The sequence below is a fragment of the Lissotriton helveticus genome, chromosome 9, assembly GCF_964261635.1.
Source record: "Lissotriton helveticus chromosome 9, aLisHel1.1, whole genome shotgun sequence".
NCBI lineage: Eukaryota > Metazoa > Chordata > Amphibia > Caudata > Salamandridae > Lissotriton > Lissotriton helveticus.
The window spans coordinates 273,739,142-273,752,811 of record NC_136070.1 but is presented as its reverse complement, the minus strand read 5'-3'; positions in this window follow the sequence as shown (position 1 = coordinate 273,752,811).

Sequence of the window (13,670 nt, the reverse complement as noted above, 5' to 3'; positions counted from 1 at the left end):
TACCTAGGTCTCGTCTTCAAAAGCAGCCTTGGGAGTATGTTAGCATTATGTACTAGATGCCCTCTTCTTGGGGCTTTTAATAGGGACGTGCACATTTAGAATTCCATCAACAATAGTTGCGTGAATTTCACAATGCTTCCACTGTTCGAACTTACAAAATTTGTACAGGGTACGTAGACATAATATCGAAAATTTAATATCGATGTGACATAATATCGATGTTTAAATATCGATGGTAAAAAATATCGGAAGTATATATATCAACGACAAAAATATCGTAATTAGTATGTGTGTTTAAATATCGGAATTAAAAATATCGAAGTGAAAATATCGTAGTGGTTAAATATCGATTATGTGTTAAAATATCGATAAAATAATTATTGTAATATGTGTTATTTTAGTTTTATAGTTTTTATATTTTTTCTAATGTAGTAATAGTAATGTGTATATATAATAAAATGTATAAATGTTTTTTAAAAATCATATATATTTTTAGGAGCGGGATGTTGGGTTTATAGGGGAAAAGGGTGGGGAGTGTTTTAAAAATGTATATATTATAATTATAAAATATTGGAAAATTTATAAAAAATATATATTTAATAAAAATGTAATTTATATTAATTAATTATTTAATAATATTTTTAAAAATCATATATAATTTTAGGAGTGGGATATTGGGTTTATAGGGGCGGGGGGTGTTTAAAAAAATATATTTAATTTAAAATACATTTGAAAAAAAATATTTAGATTAGCATTTTAAAAATAAAACATTTTTTAAAATGTTTTCAAAATTTTTATTATATACTGAATTTAATAATTTTAAAAACATTTTTTTTAAATTAAAAATTTTAATTAAATTAGAATTTTTTTTAAAAAATGTTAACAAATTATTTGAATATATTTAATTACAATTTAAAATTTTAGATTTAATTTTTTTAAATTAAATGGAAAAAAATATTTATTTCTAATTATTAAGTACATTTTGGTTTACAAAATAAATAAAAATACATTTTAAACATTTTTTTAAAAATTTTTTATTTAGAAAATATAATAAAATAATGTAAATAAATTATTACAATATTTAAATATATTTATAATTTCTAAATTTAAATAAAAAATTTGCAAAAAAATTACAATTATAAATTAATTTTGATAAAAATTTCAAATAATTTACATTAAATAATCAAATTAAATATACAATTATCATTATGTTGCAATAATTTTAAAATGGTAAAAGATTTAAAATAATATTTATAATATGTATTTGATATTTAACAAATATTATGATTGAGTAGAATTGTTTATAGAGTGTAAGGACTGAGTTATTTTGTTAAAAATCTATAATGATGTAAATTTTTCACATTATACTCAATTTAAAATGTAACTTTAAAATGTATTATTTAAAAAAATTACAATGGATACAGTAGTATTGTATATAGTGTTTAAGGGTTTTTGTTTTTTATCAAAACATATATTATAGGCACCTACATCAAATAAATGTACATTGGAGTGGGATTAGACAATTATATGTAATTAGTGTCCAGCATCTACCCATAATTAATGTACATTTGAGTGGGAATAGTAAATTATATGTAATTAGTGTCCAGCACCTACCCCAAATTGATGTAGACTGGAGAGGGAATAGTAAATTATATGTAATTAGTGTCCAGCACCTACTCCAAATTAATGTAGATTGGAGTGGGAATAGTAATTTTTATGTTATTAGTGTCCAGCACCTACCACAAATTGATGTAGAATATGTAGACTGGAGTGGGAATAGTAAATTATATGTAATTAGTGTCCAGCACCTACCCCAAATTAATGTAGGCTGGAGTGTGACTAGTAAATTATATGTAATTAGTGTCCAGCAACTACCCTAAATTAATGTAGACTGGAGTGGGAATAGTAATTTATATGTAATTAGTGTCCAGCACCTACTCATAATTATTGTAGATTGGAGTGGGAATAGTAAATGATATTTAATTAGTGTCCAGCATCTACCACAAATTAATGTAGACTGGAGTGGGAATAGTAAATTATATTTAATTAGTGTCCAGCACCTACCACAAATTAATGTTGAATGGAGTGGGAATAGTAAAATATATTTAATTAGTGTACAGCACCTACCACAAATTAATGTAGATTTGAGTGGGAATATTAAATTAATGTAGATAGAAATGTCATTATCAAAATATTTATGTCAATTAAAACATTCCATACAGTTTGTGTGTTGTTGAAATTTGTTATTTTTTTATTAACATCACAAATAATAAAATTAAACATTAGTATGACATTTATAATTTTTACAAATATATTTATTTATATATTTGTATAATTATGTTATTTTTCATTGTACATTTCAAATTATTTTAGAAATATTCCTTATTTCTAAGAAAACATATTTAATAGACATAAGTATTGTTAGAAGTAAATAAAAAATACTGTTTGAAAAATAAATATACAATGTATATATTGAAATACATGTTGTTTGTAGACAATAGTTTTCTAATAATATTAATATAAAAATATTAATGTTAATATTTGAAACAAACATTTTAAATGAAGAAAATATTGTATTACAGCTTTATTCATATACATTTTCTAAAACATGTTTTAAACATTTTTAAACAACATTTCAAGATTTTTACAATTATAATGATAAATATTATTTATTTTATAATATTTATTTTTATAATTTTACAAAATGTGTACTTTTTGGTAAGTAATTTAATACAACTAAAATAAACAAATATTTTTTAATAGCATTCCTTGGTTTATTTACTTAACTAATAATTTTTTAACATTAAATAATAAGTTTGTCATTTCTATCTTTTTATTTAGTTTTGGGTCGTTTATTTTGTAACCGATTTAGGTCGTTTTGTGTCATTTGGAAGAAGTTCAGCTCGCGGTTGGGAAACACTTCATGTCTCTGAAGGTAAGGTTTATTTTATATGTTTTAAGTGTGTTTTACATTAATTTTGAGAGTAGTTTGGTAGTATTTATTGTTGTTAGAAGTAACTTTGTTGTATTAGCCATTATGATATGTTGTATTTGCGGAAGTTGATTTGACGTACTTTGTAGTGTTGTATTGGCTTGTGTGTAGAGTTAGTGTTTCGATGTTTAAAGTTTAATATTAGAATTAATATGTTAGTTTTACTTTTAGTAGGACTTTATGTGTTATTTTATGTGGGTGGGAATATTTGTTTTATGTATTTTTGTTGCAGGAGTTCGTGATGTCGGAAGGAAGCGTTTTTTTTTTTGGGGAGAAGTGTTTGTTAGTTTTATCAGCTAATCGTTTTTAGACACTTCTTCAAATTTTTCGGTTTTCCTGGAGCGTTTTTTCTATATTTTTAAATTTTTCGGGTTTTGTATGGTATTTCGAACCACCTTCGTGGAATGGATTTATTTATTTTGGGACAGTTGTATTTTTTCATTTTTTTTTGGGTAACTGTTTTTTGAAACTGGATTGTTTTGCTGGAAATGGATTCTACAGCATTTGGAATATCTTTGGTAAGTGTTTTAAATGTTACTAATTGTGGGTGGGTAATGTTTTAATGATTATTGTTTTGTTTTATTTATTTCAAAGATTATTAATGTGTGTATATATATTTTATAATATAGTATATATTGCATACATTAATTATTTTCGAAGATAAAAAGTATGATTGTCATTATATTGTATTTTTACATTTTTCTAAAGTAATTGTTTGTGGCTTAGAGTAGTTTTGAGTAGTGTTTTGGCTATTATATTGAGGTATTCTATGCCTGTTGTGCTAGGGTACAGCTTTACTTGTTGCTCTAGGTATATGTGCATTTGCTTTGTTTGTTTGGATGTTTTTGGAGTTAGTTCAGTAATGGATTGCTCCATTCTGAATTCCGGATAACTTTGCTCTTTCTGGAGGCATTTAATACATTTTTAGGGCTCGCCTGGCGTTGGAGCGCGAAGCGCTCCCGCCAGCGAGTTCTATAGCCGCCTTGATCCCTGTCAAGGGAGTAGCAGCTGTGAACGAGCCCGACACAGAGCTGGGAACGAGCCGACTCAGGTCCGTGAACGCGCGGGAACGTCAACGTGCACGTTCACGCGCGTCACGCTCCTGTCCTCCCGCGTCTCTGCCGAGGCGCGCTCCAGGCCGACTTGCGGTGTGCGTCACAGCGTGTTCCAGCGGCCGGAGGTAGGTAAGTGAGGGCCGGGGGGCGGCGGGATTTGTTTGCTTTGTTGCTAGCTTGTGTTTTTTTCCTGTTGGTTTGTGAGCGCTGTATATAGAATGGGCGAAGTACATTGGCCTTGGGCGAAGTAGCATGTGCTGAATGTATATTTGAGACCCCCTCCCCCAGCCCCCGAGGCTCTTGTGCTATCGATGCCCTCGTGAGAATGTACTGACATTAAAATGCTGGACCAACTTGAACTTTACATTGAAATGCCTTAAGATGCATGAGTGAATTTAACTGAGAACAATTGACTGTATGATAAACAAAATTATTTGATTTGTTCTATTTTCGAGTTGTTAAGACCAAACGAGGTATGGGTAAAAGTTTTTCATATGGTGTTTGCAGCCATTAGAATTAGCACCTACGTTTTTTGCACAAGTGTTCAACTTTCGATTTGTTATCCATTTAATATTGGCTTCTAGCTGGCGGTGAACAGCACGCATGATAATTTTATGCGCAAAAACAGGAACAAAGTAGTGTTTCTACACTTTTTCGTTCCTGTTTACCCTGGTTTGTAAATTGGACAAAAAAATACTAGAGCCCACTGCAAAGCTGACATGCGAAATCGCGTGTTTACACACCGTCGTACTTGTTGGGTCTGAGTGATCTGTTAGTATATCGATATCCTGCTACCATTCTGTAGCTTCCCAGGTTATGTGATGAGTTATGCAAATGCCGATCTGACGCTGGTGCACTTTTGAAGTCTAGGAAGGGTGTTCTGTGGAGGATAGAGACGAAACAATGATTTCAAAACTATGTTTTCGCAACATCCAACAAGGCTCGCCAGTCCGCAGCAGGGAGTGTTGTTGAGTCTCCTTCCAGTGAGTTTCCGAGAAAATAACTACTCAGGTGCTTCCTTAGTAAAGGTATCAGTAAGGGTGCATGAAGGACTTTACTTTGTATTACAGTCTTACGTCTTGCAGAATCCTTAAACGTAATTACCTCCGCGCGCTTCTCCTTTCACGTTATAACAACGCATAACCCATTCAATATGGGGTACTACGAGGTGGGGCAACCCGTAGTAAGGCTGGCTTTCATTGTATTCTCTGCTGGGATTTTACCCGAGTCTTCCCATGTATAAATACACTCTTGTTAAATGTCTTGCATATAAGCTGGTTAGATGGTTATGCAGGTTTCATAAACGCTGACTGAAGGGTGGTTCAATGAGCCTTTACTGGATTGAAAGAGAGGGGAGGCCATTGTGTTGTTATGGTGAGCAGGGGCACATGGAATAAACCACCTGCTCTGTTTCAAATCAGAAGCATGTGTTAGATGGGATATCCCCTTCCAGGAATTAACCAGATTGGGACCTTTGAAAAGGGAAAGAGGAACATGGCGGCTATCCTGATAAAATGCAGTACCACGTTTGTGGCAAGTATGGTTTGATTCAAGCATGCCGTACTATTTTTGGGTTTCACCTGCGCACATCCTAAGTATGGGTCAGCGATTACCTATTCCACCCAATAGGTGAACAGGCATATTTGTGGAACACAAAATCACCCCCTAGGAGCTGCCCTGGTGGGGCCTCTGAATAAAGATAATGATGGAGAGTAACTCCTTTAAATACATTTACAGAACTACTACCGTATGAGAGATTGAGCCTCAGCTTTCATTCTGTTCTTTGTAGTTTTATTTATTTCGTGGCAGCAGTGGCTAGCTACTTTATTTTACAGCTGCTGGGAACGCACAGTACTTGACACGGATGCTGTTTTAATGAACTCTGTATAATCACAAACATAGTGGCACCTCTGATAGCTCTCTATAAATGTTTGCCCGCAGGGCTTAGTTTATTGAAGAATAAGTGATGGTGCCCAAAGCTTTGCCCAGAATCCCGCGGCTGGCAGCCACACACCGAATATCAAGGCTGCATAGTCTGGAATCAATCTCATGCCTCTTTAACCTGCCCCTTTATCTCTCTTTTGCAGGTTTCTGCTTTATCTCTGTATGACTCTTTTCCCCTCATTCTTGTTCTTTCTCCATTGTGATTTTTCGCTCTCGGGAAATATTGGATGAAGAAAAATAAATGCCAGTACCAAAAAAATTGTGCATTTGGCCCCCAATGCAACCAATGGCCCAAATTACATGGCATCCTCTGGAGAATGCTTGGAGGTATTCTAGTGCCATCAACTTGGCAGCATCTGAAGCTATGGAAAAACTCCTGGTTGTTGCCACTCAGAACAAGATAATGTTTGGCTTTTTGTCTCATACAAGAAAGGGCATACTACTCCCAGATTCAAAAGAAGGAAAGCTTGGTCTACCCTCAGGGCGAAACAGTTGCATTCATTTTTTAATTTTTAAGCAATTTAAATTTCACCAACCACACTAGTATCAATCGTAGTTTCTTGGGTTCACCACCACTTTTGTCCCCTCTCATCTGTGTTAATTCCTGGTTTGTCCAGAGCTCTCAGGACTTTAGGTTCTTGTCTACACAAGCAGTGGGGCTGGAAAATCACGTCAGGGGGGGCTTTCTGCTGTCGTCTTATATCAGGGCATGTGTCAGATGCTGCTATGCCGAGTTGTCAGCACAGTGGATAACAGCAGGATCAGAAGAACTGTACAACTGTGTTTCATTGAAGAGCAGGGGGATTTTCATTAGCATGCTAGGAGTTTCCACCCACTTCCCATTTCCCGCTATGGGTGGTGATTTATTCCCAGGCAGATGGATTGGATTGTGTCTTTTTTGTCCTCCCTGAGCGTTTTTGGTGCTATACGTTGGCTCATTTGGAAAATTGATGTATCATAGCATGGCAGCTCCCAATCATACTGACTAGGAGCTATGTTGCCTTTTGTAAGCCTTGCTAATTGCATCAATTCTGTGACTTCATTAAAATCTAATTTTCTTTGGGATTTGAAGGAGCCTGCTTGTGACCAGAGTCCTTTCAGGCCTTTTTTACAGATGTGCTGCAATTCCGCGTTGGACTGATAATAGAAGTTACTGGTAAGATCGTGTATTACAAACACTCTGAGGAAACTGCTTTTCCTGTGTATTTTCTGGGATTTTTACATTTTGAAAGCAGGAAAAAGGGATGTGAAAGTTGGCCAACTGAGGGGGAAACCTTTATGAATCGGTGCTGAAATCTAGATTGTTATTCTCCATTTCCAAGTACACAACATTTAATAGATTGGTACCAGTCCGTGAGATCTGCGTTCCTCTAATCTGGGCCAAGAGCCTTCCTCGACGTGCTCAAGTGGGTGTTAAATCGAGATGCCTATCTTGAGCACTTTACAAGGGTCATCTTCAGGTCTCGGCATTCTACAATGAAGTATTATGGGATGTACTGTGTGGTCTTGCATGATTGAATATTTCTTCCTTGATGAAGCCATTCCTGATTGTTCTCTACCTTCTTTAGGGGGACTTTTTGTATGATCTGTGTAAACATTTACATCAATTGGGCATTTTTCAAACCGTCGTTGGAGGAATGTTCTTTCCTCCTGATTGTGAACCACTTCCTGTTGAAGCCTGAGTTTGAACCATTCCCATCTCTTTGGGGTTGTGTGACACTGTTGGACTTCAGGGCCACCTGTTGGTCTGATGACTTAGCTTTTCTGTGTAGTAAATTTTTTAAGATTAGCGATGAAACTCGGAACCAGTAGAGGGGAGGAATAATGGTCCTGTGTGTTTAATATCTCCTACTGATTGTACTATATTATGGATGAAATATTTATAACCAGGTACCTCCTTACCTTTTTTTATAAGACGATCCCCGTGCTGAATAATTTATATCTTATGTATTGCTGTTAAACAGGTTTTTAGTATGGTTTTTACAATGTATGAGATACTGTTTTTTAAAATACTGTACGTTTATGGTATTGCTTTATGCCAAATAAAGTATATTTTGATTTGATTTGACTTAACTCAAAATATTTGAAGAGTTTGCGAGGCTTTGTGGCACCTGTTGCAGTAAGGAATCAGGAGAACTGTATGGACTTTACATTTTAAGGATCAGCGGTCTTCCTGTATGCAGGTTTTCTACAGCATTGGTTTTTTAGGTCTCGCCCTGCGACGACCTATAGTCGTCAGCTTAGCGTACAACGAGGCAAGAGGAGACTAGAGATGTGCACGCACCGCCTTCCGTAATCTGATCAGGTCGCGCGCGCGTTCACCATCTCCTGTCTCCTTTAGCCTCCAACACACACAGGCACACCTCCCCCTGCTTTCGCACACGCACACAGACAGACACACACATGAGTGCACCTACACACACGCACACATACGAGCGCACACATACAGAGACAGATGACACCACCTCCCACCCCCACACACACACGAGCGCATACACGCACACATACAGAGCTCCCGCCCCCCGCACACACGAGCACACACACGCACACATACAGAGACACCCCCCCCCCTCCGTACAACTAACGCAGAGGCAGAACAGTGCAGGATATAGTTGGTCAAGGAAAATGGTCTGAAATCGTGACAAGCTGGAAGGTCTACAGCCTTGTGAAAGGGTTCCGTTTCTGAGGGAGTGTGGCCAGCATTCGGTTCACTGGTAAAGGGACGGACTGTAACATGAATGCCGGCCCATAGGTGATGGGACAGGCTGGTGAGTGAGGGGCTTTCCGATTAGGTACCCGTCTGAAGGGGGCTAGCTGGTGGGCGAGCAGGCACGGCAGTGTGTAATGTGGAGACCGGGTGGTGAGGCGGACGGTAAGTGAGCAGGCAGGCTAGAGGGGGAGGGAACTGGGCTGAGGGTTTCTGGACGGCCGCTGGGCGAGGGACCGGTCCTTGGAGTTCGGGAACAGGCAGGGGGCGGGGAGCCGGGCTGTACAGAAGTGCTCTGGCCCTCCCTTTCGGGCCTGCTTTATACCAGGTCGCGCTCTCTAGTGGTCGCTAACCCCGGTCATCCGCTCCTCCCATGGGACTTCCCCAGTACCTGAGACCGAGGGCAAGCTCTCGTCGATCACCCCTTCCTGGCTCTCCGGCCTCCGCTCGCAGACTCAGCCACTGCTCTTCCTGCCTTCCTCGCCGGTGCCCCCTCTGTTCTGTGGGAGGTGGCTCCTCCCTAGCGCCCGCCCCGGAGGGGGAGCTGAGTCGATGACTGCCAGCGGTGAAGGAGTTTGGGGGTGGTCACATGGGGGTGAATTACACTGAGCAGCAGAGAGGAACGGAGAAGACTCACACGGGGAATCAAAAGGGGGTGAATATATGCAGCATTCAAATAAAACTTGCATTTAGTCAAAAATCGCGGGAGTTTAAATTTCTATATTTACTCGCGGCTTAAGTTGAGTAGGTTTTGGGGACAGGAGGAAGTTAAAATAAAGCATTTTTTGCTTTCAAAGTAATCAAAGACTTTAGGTGTACAGCAGGAGAGGGCAGATGAAATAGTGGGTCTGCTGTAAGTCGGGCGGGTTCTGCCGGATCTAGGAAAACTATGTTTGAAAGGGGTCCCTATCAGATAATCAATGTCGGTGAAGCTTTCCCAGTTTGCATTTTAAGTTTTACTTAACTTTTAATTGCATTCATTAAGAGTATTTTATTTTCCAGATGTTGTTTTTCTGTGGCTTTGTTCAGGTCTTTAAGTGGTATGAAAAAGTGTATGGTCCCCTAAAGGTGCAGATGTAATTAAGGGTGTGAATTAAACACCGAAACTGAACTTCTGTTTCTCATAGTGTGCCCCCTTCTAGTATTTTGGTTCATATCTGAGCTTTCTGTTATTGTATACAGATATATAACACAACTGATATACACTTAAAACCAACCAGGAGTATTGGCTTTGTCAGTGGTTTAAGATAATTCAGTGACAACAACACACTGACACAGTTTGGGGCCAGTGCTGGGGTGAGATACCGTACCACAGTACGCACTTCTTGAACCTTTTGCCACTGCTGGCCCAGCTAGGGTGACCAACCGTCCGTAAATTTCACAGACCATCCGTAATTTGGGCCTCACGTCCGTTGTCCGTGAGAATCCCTTTTATGGACGCCCTTTGTCTGTAATTTTGGGCATTGGCTTGTGGAACATCACTGTTCCTTTGCCAGAACCCTCAGCTGTGACAGGGCGCCTCGCACTGCTCTGAGCACACACATAGCCGCACCGAGTACTTCACAGGTCTTTCAAAGACCAATTACGCGTTAACAAGGCTTTGTTGTTTTTTACGCCCCTTCATCTCCACACTCCCTGCCTATTGCTGGAAGAATTAGACCCCCACCACGGCTCTGAAATGTGTAGTAGCCCTCACCCCCCCCCCCCGCCGAAAAATGTGGCTATCGTTGCGCCTCGGATTGTGAGTGACAGGTAAGGCTTGGCTGTTTAGCTGTCGGTGCTGTATTTGGATGTGTCCTCTGCGGGTGGTGTCCGGAGAAGAGAGACTGAACATTACTGACACGAACAGGCCTGCAGGGGGCAGTGCTGGGAAGAGTAGGCCCGCAGGGCCATGGCCTTGAAGAACAGCGCTCCCAGGACCTTGATCCGAAGCATATGGATGACAGCGTTGGGGTGTGAAGGGCAAGGACAGCACAGGACACTGTGGGCATGCCTCTGTGTGTTGGTGGGACAGGCCCATGGAATGTGGTTCTTGTACCGCCGAGTTGCAAACTGTGGGGCTCTGAGCCCAGTGGTGAGTGTATGGCTGCAAAGTGACAGTGTACGGAGGGCAATGCAATAGGTCTCTCGTTGACGCGAGTTTTAGCTATTGACATTGCAAATAACAATGCCTTTTATTTTTGTTTTCTTTTTAAAAACATAAATAAAAGGCATTGTTATTTACAATGTCAATAGCTCAGACTTGTGTAAATGCGAGACCTATTGCATTGCAAATGCTTGTTTTAATGTTGGTTTAGTTCTGCCTGTTGATTGTAGGAAGGCATTGTGCCAACCTTCAACTGCGTTGTTGGTTTTAGAATCTCCATTTAAGGTGCTTCTGTAAACATTCCACCAGGGTATTAAGAATTTAGGATTTCTCCTGTGGCCAGATCTACGGAGTCTACCTATCCAAGTGTCCTCAAAGTAGTCTAAGAGAGGACTTAATTTTGCTTCATTTTGTTTGTAAAATGGGCTGTCTATTAAAAGGTTGTAGTGTTCGGCCACATCTGTTTCAGGAACGTAAGCTAGTGCTATCAGGTTTTTTATTTGATACGCAAAAGATGAGCTTGATGTATATTCTATGCTTAGGGTTGTTTTTTGTAAATGCCTCCTAAGACACTGATTAAAATGATAATAGCAGCCTTGGATACAGGTATGGTGGTGTATTTTTTAAATAGTAGAGAGCATTGCTTGTTCAAAATCCAGTATTATTTTTTCAGGGGAATAGTCATTTGTTTTTTGTTTGATAATGTTTAATAATTCCATATATGTTGAATTCGTTTTATTTGGAAGCAGTGCATACAGTAGAGGTATATTACAGTTTTGATATAAGCCATGTATTGTGTAAAGTTGGTAGAAAGGTCTGGGACAGATGTTAAAAGTACCGTCCATCATCCAATATTGGCATTGTTGGAGTTTTATTAGGTTTATGGCTGTACCAAAGATTATTAGTCTTTTTTCGTTGTTTTCATTGTCGTAAATTATAAAAGGTATTTTGTTTAAAGTTATAGTTTGGTCAGGAGTTAAATTTATATCGCTTTATGTTTTAGGAGGTGGAGTGGTAGTAGTAGTTGGTTTTTTTGGTACGTGATATTGTTCTTTTGAGAGAAATTATATTAGGAGGCATTTGGGTAGTGGCTGTTTTAGGGATTTGTGGAATTTGTTCTTTTAAGATTAGGCTTGTTGGTTTTTGGGAATCTGTACTTGCTTCTTTAATGTTTTCTAATGCTGTTCTGACTTCTATTTCTGTTACATTTGGTGGGTGGTTGTGTTCCCTGGTGTAAAGGACAATTGCTTCTCTAGTTGTTGCTCTTCCATAACATTTGTTGGAGTAATATTTGCAACATTTCCAATTTACTTTCATCCCAAATTGTTTCTCTTGGGTATAAGTGTAACCCATGTAGCAGAGTAATAGTTTCCCTTTTTGGCTGGTAACAAATTCTGCCCCTTCTGTCATTTTGTTCTTTTTTAATCTATAAGAAATATATGTTATAGTTATTTTAAATATAGTTATATGTATTTTAAGTTGGAATTATAAACATTTATATAGTGCATGCTTACCTTTGGTAGAAGTTTAGTCTGTAATTTTGATGGTCTTTACTCTTTTAGTTGTGGTCTGTATTTTCTGGGTTTTCTTTATCTGGAAAAAAAACATTTATTTGTGTTAATTGTTCAGTTATATTTTTTTGTGTTGCTTTTACAGGTTTTGCTATAGGTTTTAGCTTTTACTTATTTTAGCTTTTTGAAAAGTCTTTGGATATACTTACTTTGTTAGTTGTATCTTCGTTTGTTGAATTCAGTTCTTTGATATTTGTTAGTAGAGTATGTTGTAGTGAAGCTACAAAATAAAAAGGACATATGCATTAATTATTAAATTATATTTCTAATTTTTATGTTTGTAGCAGTTAGTTTTAGTCACATCATTTTATTGACTTACTTTTTATTAGTTGCTTTTTATGTTGAGTTTTAATGTTCTTGTAGGTGTAGTCCAATCTGTCCAATTTTCAGTTGTGGCCTGTATTTTCTTTGGTTTCTTTCTCTGTAAAAAAAAAAATATTAATTATGTTCAAAGTTTAGAAAAACATTTTAGGTTGCAGTTATGTTTTATGCTTTAGGGTTTATGCTTAACTTATTTAATGTAGTTCGAGAAAAATATGAACATGCTTACTTTGTTAGTTGTTTTTTAGTTTTCTTTGTTGTTTTTTCTGTTCTTTAGTAGAGAAGTTGTCTGTAGTGGTAGGAGATAATATACAATACATATGTATAAGTTAAATGTCTTTTTTAGTAATTTTTTAATTTTAGCAGTTACTTTACTTAAGTTAATTTTAGTTACTTACTTTTCATCCTCTGATTTGTAGGTTGAATCTTGATGTTCTTGTAGGTCTTGTCGAATGCATCCACAGTATTCTCTCTTGTCTTCTATTTTTGTCAGGTAGTTTTTTTGTCGGATTTAATTGTTTATATAGTGTTTTGAAGATAGTAATTAGTTAGCTATTGGTTAATTTATGTTAGGAGTGTTTTTATTGGTTCGTTTGTATTTTTGAAAAACTGTTTGTTTAATTAATTACCATATTAGGTTAACGCTAATTAATGTATTGCATACATAATTTTATATAATATGTTAAATAATTATTTTATAAATTTCTAAATCATTTTATTTTAATTGTGAAAATAATTATATTTATAATTTGTTGTGAAATGTTTATTTTAGTGTTTATAGTATGTTTTTAATGTTAAACAGTGTTATAGAATATTAATAAATATGTTCGATATTTCTCAAAATACGACATTATTGTTTCCGATATTTTTACACTCAATATTTTTAACGTGGTGTTTATATTTTTTAATAATCGATAAATAAATATTGCGATATATATGTTGTCGATATTATTGATATCGATGTTTATGTAGTGCGATATTTATTTTCCGATAT